General features: G+C 42.5%; 1 pseudogene; it reads right to left on the minus strand.

The window, feature by feature from the left end:
- Nucleotides 1-4,571: 4,571 nt before the first annotated feature.
- Nucleotides 4,572-4,894, minus strand: LOC124961485 (transmembrane protein 263-like; annotated as a pseudogene).
- Nucleotides 4,895-17,408: the final 12,514 nt, after the last annotated feature.

Genomic DNA, 17,408 nt, shown 5'->3' on the forward strand with positions numbered 1-17,408 from the left:
CCGACACAAATATCAACTCTGAGAACTCTTGGTGGACGAGTCCTGATGCCTGGGCACTGCTTTGAGAACTGTAACTTCAGTTGACTTTGAGGGTCTCTGAGCATCTCCGCGTTCCAAACCCTCCCCTGTGTAAGGAGAAGCAAAGCCCAGACTACCTCACTGAGTTTACCCTGGGCTGCTTCTGAGGATGAAAGAAGACCATATGAGAAAGTGTGTCGTAACCTGGTAAATGCTCAACAGGTGTAAGAGCGCAGTGCTTCTGTCTGTATGAGGCTGCTATAAGAGAATACCACCATCTGGATGATGTACAAACAGTAAGAGTAAGCCAGGCACGGCGTCCCGCACCCGTAATCCCAGCAACTCTGGAGGCTGAGGCAGGAGGATTGTGAGTTCAAGTCAGCCTCAGCAAGACCCTGTCTCTAAATAAAATACAAAATAGGAATGGAGATGTGGCTCAGTGGTTGAGTGCCCGAGTTCAATCCCCAGTACAAAAAAAAAAAAAAAAAAAAAAAAAAAAATTTTAAATTTTTTAAAAAAGGAGTATATTTAGCTCATGGTTCTGAAGACCAGAAGTCCAGCCCCCAGTGACCCACCTCCTCCGGCCATACCCTACCTACCTTTTCAATTACTACCCAGTTAATCTCTATCAGGGGCTAAATGCACTGATTATGTTAAGGCTCTTATAACCCTATCATTTCACCTCTAAACCTTCTTACATTGTCTCACACATGGGCTTTTGGGGGACACCTCACATCCAAACCATAACTTTTTGCCTCTGGCCCCTCAAAAGCTCATGCCCATCTCACAATGCAAAATACATTTAGCTCATTTCCAAGAGTCCCCACAGTCCCAACCGTTCCAAGATTTCCCAAAAGTACAACTCCAAAGTCTCCTCTGAGACGCAAGGCAAATTTTTAGTGTGAACCCCTGTAAAAATCAAAAGCAACTTATATATATCCAATATATAAAGGTACAGAGTAAACATTTCCATGCCAAGAGGAATATACAGGGGCAGAGGAAAAAGGGGTGGGACCAAAGCAAGACTAATATTCAACTGGGCAAGCAAGTCCTGCAGCTCCATGTCCAGCATCTGGGTCACATGGCACCCTGATGTTCTCTCTGAAGGGTCTGTGGAGCTCTATCCCATGGCCTTTCTGGTTGTAGCCCACGTGGCCTCTGTCGTCTTGTCTCTGATTCCTGCAGCTTCCCTCAGCAGATGTCCCATAGTGCTGGCATTTCCTAATCTTGGAGGTCTCCACTGCAACTTTGGCTTCCTCCTCACAACTCCATACACTGCCCTTCATAGGCAACCCACAGGGTCTCCAACCCTGCTGCACTTTGCCTGGTCTCCCAGGCCTTCCTTTGAAATCTCAGTGGAGGCCTCCTTGAACTCCAGCATCCTGCAATTCTGTAGAACCAGCACCACGTGGTTGGCAGCAAGGTCTGTGGCCTTCTTAAGCAGTAGTCAAGCCTCACAGTATCACAGCTACAGCAGCCTCTGAGTGCTTGGGTGGCTGAGCATGGTGAAATAACTTCCTGGTCCCCCCTGTGCAAGCAGGGTGCCCCGCTGATCTCCTCTCAAAAGAATTTTTACTTTTACAGCCTTCAGTATGAGATGGTTGTGGTCTTACCGATTACTGAGATGCCCTCAAGTCATCTTTCCTATTGTTTCAGGTTACTTAGTGTTTCTTAAGTGGCTGTATTGTCTTTAACAACCACGCCTTCCTTAGCTCCAGTTTTACTCAAAGTTTTCTGGCCAAGTTTCAAGTTTTTCAAAACCCTCTGCTTTGTTTTCTGCTCCTTATTATCATAAGAAACTTGGCTAAAAGCTGCCAGCAATACCCATGCCACTGCCTGAATACCATGCTGCCTAGAAATTCCTTCAGCCAGATTAATTAGTCAATCACCTTCGAATTCAGTCTCATAAAAAGTCTCAGGATGTGGACAAACTGTAGAGAACTTCTTAGCCAGAATGTAACATAAAGACCTCTAGTCCAATTTCCAATGAGGTCCTCCTTTTCCTCTGAAACCTCATGAGCCTTGTCAGTAATGTCTGCAGTTCTGTGGGTATTCTGGTCTTCTGAACTCCCATCAGAATTCCACTTACAGAATTCCACTTACAACATTCTAAAGGTTTTCCAGCTTTCATACTAAATTTGCCAAAATTCCTCCTTCAAATTCCAAAAAGCTCCAAAAGCTTCTGAACCACATGGTCAGGTTAGTCCCAGCAATGACCCCACTTCTCAGTACCAATTTCTGTTTTAGTCAGATTTTTTTTGCTGCTATGACCAAAAGACCTGACAAGAACAATTAGAGGAGGAAAGTTTGTTTTGGGGCTCACGGTTTCAAAGATCTTAGTCCATAGATGGTTGACTCCATTCTTTGGGGCCCAAGGTGAGGCAGAACATCATGACAGAAGAGTATGGTGGAGGAAAGCAGGTCACAACATGGCCACCAAGAAGCAGGGAGAAGACTGCACTTGCCAGGGCAAAATACATACCCCCAAATCATGTCCCTAATGACCTAGTTCCTCCAAGGAACTGCCTTCAGTTACCACCCAGTTAATCCCTATCAGAGGACTGATGCATTGGTTATGATAAGACTCTCATAACCTGATCATTTCACCTCTAAACCTTCTTACATTGTCTCACGCATGAGATTTTGGGGGACATCTCACATCTAAACCATAACAACCTCTTCTAGGGCCCACCCCAACACTGCCACAATGATAATTAAATTTCAACATTAGTTTTGGAGGGGACTTTCAAACCATAACAGAGTTATTGGTGTTTGTTTTAATAATTAGAGCAAAGACTCTTCAGGCAGCCTTTGCTCCTCCCTCGCCCTGTGCCTATGGGCCAATGACCTGGGCCAATGGATTCGTTCAGCATTTGTCCCATTCTTGGTAGATATCAGTGACCTCCATCTGCTAGAATTAGGTTGGAATAGGTCCCACCCTCTCTAAACCTTGTTCTCATGTAGTTTGATTAATGAAAACAAATTTCTGATGGGATCCTGTGACACACATAGACATCTGTTAGCAAACAAACGGGTGGCCCCACTGGCTTCTCCTGTGCCCTGGGTGAAGTCCTGCTCTCTGTCCTCCAGCACTTGGAGAGGCAATTGCATGGGAGGCTCCCAGAGTCTACTCTGACTGGGAGCAGCCAGTCCCAGCACCATCCCAGGCCAAGTAGAGCTGTGACCCAGACTCCATTCCAAAGGGAACAGGTCCCTGGCTTGCGGGCTTCTTACACCTACCTTATGCAAAGATGGTGGTGCTTTCTTCTCAAGTAAGCCACCTATTTTTACCTCCTCTTCTTTTACTGAGAAGAACCCTTTCTAAATGTCTTCTATGTAAATTCATTAGCCTTCTGGTAGGATTTATGTTTTTCAGTCAGCTTTCTATCACTAAAACAAACACTTGAGATAATTAGCTTATCAAGAGGAAAGATTTATTTATAAATCTGCTCAACTCATGACCAGAAAGGGAAAAAAAGAGGAAGAGGCAGGGCCCAGGGCCCAGAATCCTCTTTTTTTTTTTTTTTTTTAATTTGTGATTGCTTTTATTGTATTTTTAAAGGGGAGAACTGCTGATACTTTAAGACATTCTAAAGAGAATAGATGTGAAAGATTCTTTTCATATCTTGGATGTTTTAGGTAATTTTTAAATACTTAATATTTGTTTCTCCTTAATCTGAAACTCTTCTAACATAGCTTCTGACCAACTAAGAAATATTCCTTAGTCACTGTTAGGTGTATTAATAATGAAGCAAGAGTCCAAGTTGAAATATACAATTTGACCTTAACAACTTACCAGAACAGCTAACAAGCACTGTCTTATCCACTGACAGCAAGAAACGCCTTTGTCCCACTACTCCTGAGATTCTTAAGAGGGAAAATTAATTTTACAACCTTGAAAAGAATCCATAGATAATTATAAGAATTACATGTTTTTAAGGAATTAGAAAAGATGTTTTCTTTTGTAAGGCATCAATGGTTAAATGAATACAATGCATATCTAACAAAAGATGATTAACAGTATCATAAAACCATTTATCTTTTCTTTAAACTTCTCAAATTTCTGCTGCTTTTGCCAGCCTAAATAAGAAACAAAATGCCTCTTGGCTTAAACAGCTATGGTTTTAAAAAGCGAAGACATCTGAAACTATTAGGCACATCAAAGTTATAGTTTATGTAGTTCAAGGTTCCCTTTGTAAGGGGCCTGAGTTACCTGGCACATTGTACATATGGAACTGTAAAGATCATCTACTAAATTCAACTTTCACGTTTCAAGGACTTACAGTAAATATTCACACATACCATATTTTCAGTTACAGCTGAGCCATAGTAACATTTTACCAGATAAAAACCTGGAATTTGAGTGTGAGAACCGTTCATACACTGTGCTAGAATTGGTCTCTTCTTTTTAAATGAAAGCCAGTCAATACCTTCAACTCAGCAGTGTAGAAGATAAACATCCAAAACAGGTGACTTGGTGGTAGTCCATAATTTAGCAATTCAATGCCACTAGCATCATAATGCTGTGGAGAGCAAGTGTATCTCCTCATATTTTAGTCAGACTTTTCTTTCCTCTTCCCTGTGAAGGGCAGACGCAACAGCTGAAACACTTCAAGCCACAACAGAAACGCCCCCTGTCACCAGCTCTACTCCCATGGAAGGCACAGCCCTAACAGCCCTTTTGTTCCCACCAGACTCTTTCCACCAATCCAAGCCACACCACCCATGGTGGCCCCCACAGCTCCCTCTGTAATATTGAGGATGCCCCCAGTCACAGGGACACCGAGCCTGGTTGTGGACGATCTTTCATTGAACCTTCTGGTGGTCCATCACTCAGGTATGATGGGCCTTCTTGATTTCTTTCTGCTGGATTCATGTCTCTGCCAGGGCTGGGGCTGGTGCCTGGGGCTGGGACCACCCAGAGCCAGCGGGAGGCGGCGGGGAGGGCTGGACACTGCAGTGGGACACAGCCCTGGGCAGTTGCGGGCTCCAGAGCTCCCCTCAGGGAGCCAGAAGTCTCTGTGGGCGGTGGCGGCCTGTGGCTGCAGATGTGGCACCCGCAACCCGCCCCCTCGGCAGCCCCCTCAGCTCACGCCTCCTCCCGCTGCTCCAGCTCTGATCCCCACAATACTCTTTGAGGACACACCCCAATGGCCTGAAGACCTCTCACTAGGCTCCGCCTCTTAAAGGTCCTACCGTATCCCAATAGCGTCACCCTAGGGAATAAGCCTTTACCACATGAGTCTATGGGAGACACTTAAAATCCAAGCTACAGCAGTAATGATGTTCAAAGTGCCCACTTCTGGAATACTGACCCTTGCACGGGATTTTTCAGATGGTAACTAACCATTCCTGAATTGTAGATTCTAAATTATTTTTTAGGAGTGAACTCACCAATCCTAAGGTGTGAATCAAAGTTAACTCTGTTCCCCTACTACTGTTTATATGGAGAACTTTAAAATCAGATAACATCCAAATAATAGAACAGTCTTTATTCGACAGTCTTGCTGGGGAGAAGCCCAGGCCTACTCAGCACACAGCTGCTCCTCAGCCCTGCTCCTCAGTGTTGGGTGGAGAATGCAGAGCCCACTGTGTGAGGGTGGACTGCAGCTTCTCCTTTTCCATGCTGGGGCAAAGCAGATGATAGTAGAGCCTTTGCCTAACACTATTTCTCTGAGAAATTATGAATTATTGATTTTTAACCATAGCATGCCTATCTGTGGGAAGGGGAAGGAAATGCCAATCCTCGAGGAACCTGTGGAACCTCTGGGCAGCCAAGGCCTACATCTAACAAAAGAAATGTGCACACAGCACTCCAGCCCCACCTCAACCCCACAGAGGTTGCTGAGGTGGAGGTTTCACAGAGCCCGTGTGAGATGAGCTAGAGTGAAGAAGAGGCAGGAGAGGTGGAGGATGGTGAGCGTGCTCATGCCCCATGGGGACCACTGCTCTGCATCAGTACCAGGTATGGAAGGGTAACACTGGAAGGTGGGTTAATGGAAGTAGAGATAGAGAGCTGTGCTCCTGAAGTCTGGCTCAGTGCACTCTAGAATGTTCACCAGCCCCACATACAGCAACACAGAGACTCCTCTGTACGCGCAGACCTGCCCTGAGAGAAGGAAGGCCCTGGCGGCTGCCCTTGGCAGGAATAACCTCAATGGCTAATCAGAAGACCCCAGCCTAGAGCCACTGATTGTTCTGAGCCTGGGTGTTTGCATTCTGGAGGTGGCAGACAGGCTGAGAGGCCTGCTTTTCTAAGAAGCAAGAGAAGATAGATTTTACCCTCTTCCCTATTTTGTTCAACCCCTGGGTTCCTGTCCTGTGAGTTTCCTTTCTAGAAGCCTGACAACATACAGAGACTTCACCGACACCCCCAGGTCTCTGCGCTCCTGTGGCTAGAGCGTATTCTCATTTTCCTCCTGCCCCTCCTGGCCCTTGCCCAGTTGACCTAGCGTCAGGTGTGTTTACAGGGTAGAGGAGGTGTGCTGCCAAATGCCTGGTGAACACAGGCGATGCAGCGACTCAGGGAAGGAAGCAGCTTCAAAAACCTCAGGGCCGTGCACAGCCTCATGAGGCCACCAGCCCTGCCTGCCTCCTGGCAGCGTGCTCCCGCACCATGGCAACCGCGAGAGAACCTCTCAGCTTAGAGGGGTGTCAGAGTAGGGAAGATTCCTCCCTTTCCCGAAGTCACCCAGGCCGTGGATGCCACTCCTCTCAGCCTCCAGAGCCATTGCAGGTCCAGAGTCAGTGAGGCCCCCTCTTACTATTATTTTGTTTTGGGGGCAGTGCTGGGGATGGAACCTAGGGCCTCCTGCATGCTCGGCAGATGCTTATGAACGATGTCCTCTGTGCCCCCTCTATCATTCAGGCTGGTTCTGCCCCTCCCACTCTGGCCTGGATCCGTTGGTGCAGGGAGTCAGGCATCCTCTTACTGTGCAGACGCACGTCTTATTGGTTCTTGTTCTCTGGAGAAACCTGACTAAGACGGGCTACTTCCCTTCCAGGACTGTGAACCTCCTTTTTCTCTAATAAGAACTCCCTTTGGGAGAGTCCAACAAGAAAAAAAGAAAACCCCTCATTAGGACCCTCCACATGGACAGAGACTGCAGGAACTCTAATTACTGCACCTGAATTATTCTCTTCTACTTGCAAAGGAGGGAATCTCCAAGGTCCTTATTAAAACCTACGAAACTTTTGAAGAATGGTGAAATGAGAATGCTGGAGTCTCTTCTGCATTGACAGGAGCATAAATAGGTCCTGAGGGCATCTGAACCCCAAGCAGGTCAGCCCAGCCCAGCATCACCCAGCATCTCCCCAGAAGGGAAGAGGCAGGGAGTAGGAACGCGAGTTTATAAAGGCTTTATAGTATACCCGGCACTTTCAGATTTATTACTGCCTTTGATCTTCAGCACCACCCCATTGAGGTAAGTGTTAGCTCACAGCTTTGGACAGGGGCAAGTCAGAAGGTAAGAGGGACAGTGAAAAAGATACGTTTAAAAAAAGGAGAATTTGCTGTCGGTTCACTCATGTATTCATTGCACAAATATTTATTGGTCACGGCAATGTGTCAGATGTGGTTCTGTAAGTGGGGAGCAGACAATGAATGAGACAGACATGGTTTAAGCCCTTATGAAACTTATGTCTCACAGCATTTCTTCAGCACCTGCCTGTGACTGGACACTGCTGGCCAAGCCCAAGCATATGGCAACCCGCTTAATGGAAAATGGTCCAATTTTGAAAGCTGTCCCTCCTGTGAACTCCCTCACCAGCTTAACCTTCCTGCCACAGTCATGGTGATTTCGTCATCCTCAGGGGCAGGATCCTTCTCCACCCAGCCCATCATAGACAGTGTCTGGCAAGCAGGTTTTCAGGCACCTTTATCCTATGATGACCTGCTATGAGCCCAGCGAAGTGTCAATAACTGAAGTGACAGAGAGAGATGAGACCCAAGTCCCTTTCTCCAGAGATCTGGAGTCTAGTGCAGAGAAAGAAGCAGTGGTTAGATGTGATAAGCTACCTGGGGAGTGAATAGTGCTCAGGCAGCACAGAGGAAATGCTTAGACAGATCAGGAAGAATGAGTGTGGTCTCAGGGACACATGAGGGAAGAGAGAAGTGCATTCTGAATGGAGTTAGTGGAATGAACAACAGGTCGGGAGCTAGACTACTGAAGCACTGGAGGCATCTGGACCATGGGATGGAGAGGGCTGGGCACCATGTTAGAGAGCTTGGGCTTCCGAGCACTGGGGGGCAGATAGCTGGCATGAACCCTTGGCACTTGTGCACAGGACTGAAGAGTCCTTGGTTCTCATGGTAGAAAAATAATGTCCTTCAGACATAAAATCACAAAGTGTTTAAGTTGGTGGGGAAATGAGAATCCAGTTGTTTAGTCTGGTGGACTGAACAAAGGTGGCTTATCCAAGATCACAGCTGATGGTAGAGTCAGGGTACAAGAAGTTTCCCAGACTTGTGCGACGACACATCCCAGGTAATGCCTGTATTTCATCATCTCAAGAAGAAGCTGAAATAATCCCTTGTTTATCTAAGATGTTAACCTCTTCAGCTCAATTAGAATCATTTCTTGATTTATAAAGAATTCTCAGGAACTTTCTAGCATGTCAGCATGTCTCAAATAGTTCAGGGGAAAAAGTGTCCTGTACTTGTAACTTTTAATTATTACATTTTTTTTTTACATCCCAGTAAAAAGAATGGAGGCTGGAAGTTCAGTGTCAAGGTGCTGGCAGCCTGGGGGACCTTTGAGGCTTCTCTTTGGCTTACAGATGGCCACTCTCTTGCTGCCTCTTTACCTGGTCTTTTCTTTGTGTGTCCAAATTTCCAAATTTCCTCCTTATAAGGACACCAGTGAGACTGGACTAGGGCCCACCCTAATGGCCTCTTTTGAACTCATCACTTCTTGAAAGTTCCTATGTCCAAATATAACCACATCCTGAAGTACTAATGGTCAGGGTTTCCACACATGAACTGAGGGGAGGGAATGCAATTCACCCCTACAGTTCATTTCTTCATTTTTCCATCTTCTCTCTCATGAGTCAAATAGGTCCCTATCTTTGGGGGATCAGCAATAGAGAATCTCTACAAAGCCCTTGCCCATGCTGTGAGCACCCAGAAGACAGATGCTTGGTGATGGAAAAAAGTCCTATCCCTCATATTTATTGTTATTTCTTGCTCAGATGTGTCTCCATGGCTGGATGGCAAGCTCCAGGTGGGCAGAGACAGTATCTCTCTGTCTTGCATAGGGTAGGTAGGGTAGGTAGGGTAGGTAGGGTAGGTAGGGTAGATAGGGTAGGTAGGGTAGGTAGGGTAGATAGGGTAGGTAGGGTAGGTAGGGTAGGTAGGGTAGGTAGGGTAGATAGGGTAGGTAGGGTAGGTAGGGTAGATAGGGTAGGTAGGGTAGGTAGGGTAGGTAGGGTAGATAAGGTAGGTAGGGTAGGTAGGGTACGTAGGGTACGTAGGGTAGTAGGGTAGGTAGGGTAGGTAGGGTAGATAGGGTAGGTAGGGTAGGTAGGGTAGATAGGGTAGGTAGGGTAGATAGGGTAGGTAGGGTAGGAAGGGTAGATAGGGTAGGTAGGGTAGGTAGGATAGATTTTCAATGGGTGAATAAATTCAATAGTCCCATTAACCAGGAATCTGAAATCTTAAAAAAAAAAAAAAAAAAGAACAGCAAAGAACTGGACGATATGTAATCTTTTATATTAGTTAGAAACACATACTCTACATGTAGGAAGGAAAACTCATACGGTGAAGCCCTAGCATGGTCTTTACAGGTCCAGGCATTTTTCTTCTTTGTTTTTAGGTTTTCTTTCTTTTTTCTTTTTCTTGTTTTTCGGGTTGCTGTTGTTGCTTACTTTGTTTTGCTTATTGTATGCTTGCAGTGTTATGAATCAATGTTCCCTGAAACCCCCTAAGAGCCCAGTAATTGCCCAATATTAAATGTGTGGAAAAATTACCTAATTCCCATGACCATGTTGCCTGATGGGGCACAATTTTCTTGTCTAACTCATTTTTATTTCACATTCATGATTGTAAATGCACGTACAGCCTCATGAACATAGCCTCTATAGATTCCCCCAAAGTAGAGACATATCTTTTTGAACAGTATCTTCTTATAAAACTCAGCACATTGCTATGCACAGGTACCTTTAAAACCTGGAATCTCTCAGAAAGAAAAGTCCTCTTGGATGATGCTTGTTTTCTTCACAGATTTTGCTTATTAATTACCAGTCAGGCTTCCCCACACTCTCTTGTGCTGGAGGCACTGGCTTCTCACATTGAAAAGGTAAAATGCCTAGAAATGCCTAGAGGATAAATAAAAGAGCGATTGAAACAAAAAAAAAAAAGTCATACCAATGTGCTGGTAGTGGGTCATGCTTCTTAACTCAGCCACAGGGAAATCCCAGTTCATGCAAAAATAATTCTGTCTTCATTATCCCATGATCCAGTGGGTGTCTGGTAATTTGAACATTCCTTTTAGGAAGGAGAAGATCCTCGCATATGTCTTAATAATACATTCTTCTCGGTCTCCTCGAAATGCTACATTAGCAACCGCATTTGATTGCACTGGAACCTGGCTCAGGCCCCCTGCTGATGCTCTTACAGGCCATTATTAATGCAGACCCCTTCAGGGGCTGTAATTTGGGACTCAATTTGCCATAAAATTGTCCTAAGTGTCACCTTAGTAATCGGAGATCATGTGACCCGTGAAACACATGGAACTAAAAGATGGCACCTCTTGGAAATGAATGTCAAATTGCCCCATCAGTAAAAAGGCACTAGCCCTGCATCCAATGTGGATTTCACTGAGCTTCACAGATGGCGTGGAGTTTAGGTGCTCTGCACCCACATCCCTCAGGATGGGCCCATAGGCCTCAGAGCACAGCCTTTGCTCAATGCACAAACAGAAGACTCAGCACACAGCACACAGCCGAGAGCCCCTGGTGGCCCCTCAATCCCTCCAATGGATTTTTTAAAAGGGGGGTCTTTCTATGTTGTGCAGTCTGGCCCTGAACTCCTGGGCTCAGGTGATCCTCCTGCCTCAGACTCCTGAGCAGCTTGGCCCACAGGCTCATGCCATTGCCTCCAGCTCCTCAGGTGAATTTTTGATGGTTCTTATCTTTTAAGCCAAAGATATTTTGTATGTGGTATAATCCAAAGATTTTTTATGCTAATTCCAGATATGAAAAAGCAGATCAGATGTCAAGTCTGGCAAAATAAAAGATAATTTGGGTAAACATCATGGAAAAGCAAACCAAATCCACAATGAGATACCATTTCAACCCATCAGGATGGCTTAAAAAAAAAAAAAAAAAAAAAAAGGAAAAAAGAAAATAATAAGCCAGACATGGTGGCACATACCTATAATCCCAGCTGCTCTGGAGGTTGAGGCAAGAGGACTACAAGTTTGAGGCCAGCCTGGGAAATTTAATGAGACCCTGTCTCAAAAACAAATCACATAAGTGCACACACACGCAGGAAAAAAAAACAAGTATTGACAAGGATGTGGAAAATGAGAACACTTGTACATTGCTGGTGGCAATGTGAAGTGGTGCAGCTGCTGTGGAAAACAGTATGATGGTTACTCAGAAAACTAAACATAGCGTTACTGTATAATCTAGCAATGAAAGCAGGACTTGAGCAGATATTTGTACACTAACATTCATAGCAACATTATTCACAACAATCCAGAGGAGGAAACAACTCAAATGTCCATTGACAGATGAATGCATGAACAAAATGTGATACACACATACAAGGGATATTATTCAGTCTTAAAAAGAAGTGAAATTCTGACTCACGCTATACATGGATGAACCTCGAAGACATTATATTAAGTGGAAATAAGTCAGACCCAAGAGGACGATTCCACTCAGATGAGGTACACAGAGTAGCCAAATTCATGGAGACAGGGTGTAGAGGTGGTTTCTAGGGGAGGAGAGTATGGAGAGTTACTGTTTAAAGGCACAGGAGTTTCAGTTGAAAAGATGAAAACAGTCTGGAGATGGATGGTGGTAATGGTTGCAGAACAATGTGAACGGCCTCATGCCACAGAGCTGTACACTTAAAAATGGTTAAAATAGTAAATTATATTTTATATACATCGCACTAAAAAATTTAAAGTAGTTTGGTTGTCAAAATATTAGAATTTCAGCATCATTTTGATTGTTAAATGGACAAAAAAACAAAATGTGAAAAATTGGGGGAGTAATCTGGAAAAAATCTAGGTATCTTGTGCCGTAGGTTAAGACCGCTCAACACCCAGATGCTCTGGGGCAGGGAAGGCAGACACACACAGATAGAAAGAAGGGGAAATATCAGGCTGTGGCTCCTGGCAAAGCACAGAGGCAATTTGTTCCCCCTTAGACTGATTATCCTGACTCCAGAGAAAACCATCACTAATACCTTCATCTATCACAGGTTCTTCTGGAAACTTCAGCCAAATCAACTGCTTTGAAGCCTTATGCTACAGAGGTATTGATGGTTCCTTCTTAGCCTGGTAACACTTGATTCGGAATCTAGTCAAGCAGGGTGTGATGGCCTTCACAGAAATCCTTCTCTCTCACACGTCTCCCCTCACCCCCAGTTATAAGACACAGGCAGCAAGATTCCTTCATATTTTCTAGAGCAAAGAAAAGAGAAAATACCATTCTTATAGTAATAGACCTTACAGGCTACATCACACAAGGTACTCTTAAGATGATTCCATTTTTTAAAAATTTCCATGATATATCTGGTCACCAGGAAGGATCATGATGCTCTTTATCAGCTTGAGAGCACTCCTGGAGAGACCACTTTTAATAAGCAAAATCCTCCCAACAGAATATAGAGTCAATAATTTTTATCACATTGCTGAAGGCTTTTTACACTTTGGCATTGACTAGCTACTCTTCAAAAGAAACTGTGAAATCTGAAAATCTGCACATTTGACACCTTCATGGAACAAGAGGCAAAGATTGAAGTCTAGGTTTCAACAATGAGGGCCTGATAATCCTCTCTAGCTTGCAGCTGAGATGCCAAAAGGTCATACCATAGGAGTCAGGGTGAACTGAGGTAGACTGCAACTCATCTACAATCCATCCCTAAACTGATTTAGAGTGACCCAAGATTGCTAGTTTGCTTAGCCATATCGCAGAAACAAATCTTCTCCCAATGAAGATGTTATTTTTCTGTCTTAATCATTTCTGTAACTTTATATTTACATTGTTTGACACTCAATTAAGAAAGAATCAGGTACAGAAGAGTCAAAACAACATGAAGGAAAGCCAAAAGAAAAATGTATACTTCAAACGGATAAAAAGAGACCCAGATATGAAATTATGAGATGCAGACTTTAAAATAGATTGGCTTAATATGTTCAAAAAGAAGAAAGACAAAATTGAGAATTTTCACAGAAATAAGGCTATTAAAAGAAAAACTTCTGGTGAAAAATAATGTAGCTGAAATTAAAAACAAAATGGTTAGGTCTAACAGTAGATTAGACTCAACTGCAGAGAAAACTGTAAACTAGAAGAAAACTAAAAAATATATATAGAGGATGAAATGGAATCACAAGAACAGAAAAGGGAAGAGAGGGTAAAAGACAAGGGGAAACAGAAGGAAGGGATAGTACACAGAAATTGTGGTCTGTTAAAAAGCAAGAGAAGGGCTGGGTTGTGGCTCAATGGCAGAGCTCTTGCCTAGCACATGTGAGGCACTGGGTTCGATTCTCGGAACTGCATAAAAGAAAAAAAAGGTCCATTTCCAACTTCAAAAAAATTTTTTTAAAAAGCAAGAGAAGACTCTGACATTAAAAAAAAAAAAAGAATGGAATTTTGACATTTGCCTGTAAATGGATGGAACTGGAAATTATCATGCTAAGTGAAATAAGCCAATACCAAGAAACCAAAGGTTGAATGTTCCCACTGATGTGTGGATGCTAATACACAACAAGGTGAGGAGGGAGAGAAGAATAGAAGTTAACTGGATTAGAGAAAGGGGAATGAAGGGAAGGGAGAAGGGATGGGAATAGGAGAGACAGAAGAACGGATTGGATATAACTTTCCTGTATTCGTATATGAAAACGCGCCCAACACCAGTGAAATTCCACATCATGTACAACCACAAGAATGGAATTCTAATTAGAATAAGTTATACTCCATGTATGTATAATATGTCAAATTACACTCTACTGTCATATATATCTAAAAAGAACAAATAAATTTTTTAAAAAATGAGAAGGGATTGAAGCAATATATGAATAAATATTTGCTGAGAATATCCCATAGCCAATTAAAGAGTTCAAAGAGACTTGCAGGCTCTAATTAGGGTAAGTGAAAAGACACCCTAAAGCAAACATTATAAAGTGCCTAAAATGGGGGAGGGGCAGGAGACAGCTATATAGGAAAACAAATCAGATTCCTATTGAAGGAGTAACAATAGAATAATAACTGACTTTTCAATAGACATTATGGAAGTCAAAGACAATAGGATAAAATCTTCAAACTGCTGGAATAAAAAATACCTGCTATCCCAAAATTCCAAAGAAAATATCTTTCAAAATGGAACCCCTTTACAGGCAACTGATAACTGAGAGAATTCATCATCAGCAACTGTAAAGATAATGCTGAAGGGCATTCTTTTTTTTTTAAATTTATTTTTATTGTAAACAAATGGGATACATTTTGTTTCTCTGTTTCTACATGAAGTAGAGGCATACCATTTGTGTAATCATACATTTACATAGGCTAATCATTTTTGATTCATTCTGTTATATTTTTTTTCTTCCCCCATCCCTCCCAACCCTCTTTTCCCTCTATACAGTCCCTCCTTCCTCCATTCTTGCCCGCCTCTAACCCCCATTATGTGTCATCATCCGCTTATCAGCAACATCATTTGTCCTTTGGTTTTTTGAGATTTGATTATGTCACTTAGCATGATATTCTCCAATTTCATCCATTTGCCTGCAAATGCCATAATTTTATCATTCTTCATGGCTGAGTAATATTCCATTGTATATATATACCACAGTTTCTTTATCCATTCATCAATTGAAGGACATCTAGGTTGGTTCCAAAATCTGGCTATTGTGAATTGAGCAGCAATGAACATTGATGTGGCTGTATCTCTGTAGTATGCTGATTTTAAGTCCTTTGGGTATAGGCCGAGGAGTGGGATAGCTGGGTCAAAAGGTGGGTCCATTCCAAGTTTTCTAAGGAATCTCCACACTGCTTTCCAGAGTGGCTGCACTAATTTGCAGGCCCACCAGCATGTATGAGTGTACCTATTTCCCCACATCCTCGCCAACACCTATTATTGCTAGTATTCTTGATAATCGCCATTCTAATTGGGGTGAGATGAAATCTTAGTGTAGTTTTGGTTTGCATTTCTCTTATTAATAAAGATGTTGAACATTTTTTCATATGTTTGTTGATTGCTTGTAGATCTTCTTCTGTGAAGTGTCTGTTCACTTCCTTAGCCCATTTTTTGGTTGGGTTATTTGTATTCTTCATGGTAGAGTTTTTTGAGTTCTTTGTATATTCTGGAAATTAGTGCTCTATCTGAAGTATGAGTGGCAAAGATTTTCTCCCACTCTCTCCCACTCTGTAGGCTCTCTCTTCACATTTCTGATAAGTTTCCTTTGCTGAGAAAAAGCTTTATAGTTTGAATCTATCCCAGTTATTGATTCCTGCTTTTATTTCTTGTGCTTTGGGAGTCCTGTTAAGGAAGTCTGATCCTAAGCAAACACGTTGAAGATTTGGACCTACTTTTTCTTCTATTAGGTGCAGGGTCTCTGGTCTGATTCCAAGGTCCTTGATCTGTTGTGAGTTGATTTTTGTCAGGGTGAGAGATAGGGGTTTAGTTTCATTCTCTTGCATATAGATTTCCAGTTTTCCCAGCACCATTTGTTGAAGAGGCTATCTTTTCTCCATTGCATATTTTTGGCCCCTTGTCTAGTATGAGAAAATTGTATTTATTTGGGTTTGTGTCCATGTCCTCTATTCTGTACCATTGATCCACCTTTCTATTTTAGTACCAATACCATGCCGTTTTTGTTACTATTGCTTTGTAGTATAGTTGAAGATCTGGTATTGCGATACCCCCTGCTTCACTCTCCTGCTAAGGATTGCTTTAGCTATTCTGGGTTTCTTATTTTCCAGATGCATTTCATAATTTCTTGCTCTATTTCTGTAAGGACATCATTGGGATTTTAATTGGAATTGCATTGAATCTGTATAGCACTTTTGGTAGTATGGCCATTTTGACAATATTAATTCTGCCTATCCCAGGAACATGGGAGATCTTTCCATCTTCTAATATTTTCTTTAATTTCTTTCTTTAGTGTTCTGTAGTTCTCATTGTAGAGGTCTTTCACCTCTTTTGTTACATTGATTCCCAAGTTTTTTCTTTTTCTTTTTTTTTTTTTTTTGAGGCTATTGTGAATGGGGTAGTTTTCCTAACTTCTCTTTCTGAAGATTCATCACTTATGTTTAAAAATGCATTAGATTTATGAGCATTGATCTTATATGCTGCTATTTTACTGAATTTACTTAGGAGTTCTAAAAGTTTTCTGGTTGGAATTTCCTGGTTCCTCTAAATATATAATCATGTTATCAGCAAATAGGGATAGTTTGAGTTCTTCTTTTCCTATTCGTATCATTTAATTTCTTTGGTTTGTCTAATTGCTCCGGCTAGAGTTTCAAGGACAGTGTTGAATAGAAGTGGTGAAAGAGGGCATCCCTGCCTTGTTCCAGTTTTTAGGGGGAATGCTTTCAGTTTTTCACCATTTAGAATGGTATTGGCCATGGGCTTAACATAGATGGTTTTTACAATGTTAAGGACTGTTCCCACTATCCCTCTTTTTTCTAGTGTTTTGAGCATGAAGGGATGCTATATTTTATCAAATGCTTTTTCTGCATCTATTGCAATAATCATGTGATTCTTGACTTTAGGTCTATTCATATGGTGAATTACATTTATTGATTTCCAAATGTTGAACCAACCTTGCATTCCTGGGATAAAACCCACCTGATCGTGGTGCACTATCTTTTTAATATATTTTTGTATGCGGTTTGCTAAAATTTTGTTGAAAATTTTTGCATCAATGTTCATTAAGGATATTGGTCTGAAATTTTCTTTCCTCGGTGTGTCTCTGTCTGGTTTAGGTATCAGAGTGATATTGGCTTCATAGAATGAGTTTGGGAGGGTTCCCTCCTATTCTATTTAATGAAATACTTTGAGAAGTATTGGAATGAGCTCTTCTTTAAAGGTTTTGTGCAACTCGACTGAGAACCCATCTGGTCCGGCACTTTTCTTTGTTGGTAGGCTTTCGATGACTTCTTCTATTTCATTGCTTGAAACTAATCTATTTAAATTATGTGTGTCCTCCTGGTTCAGTTTA

Source organism: Sciurus carolinensis, chromosome 12 (genome assembly GCF_902686445.1).
Source record: "Sciurus carolinensis chromosome 12, mSciCar1.2, whole genome shotgun sequence".
Taxonomy (NCBI): Eukaryota; Metazoa; Chordata; class Mammalia; order Rodentia; family Sciuridae; genus Sciurus; species Sciurus carolinensis.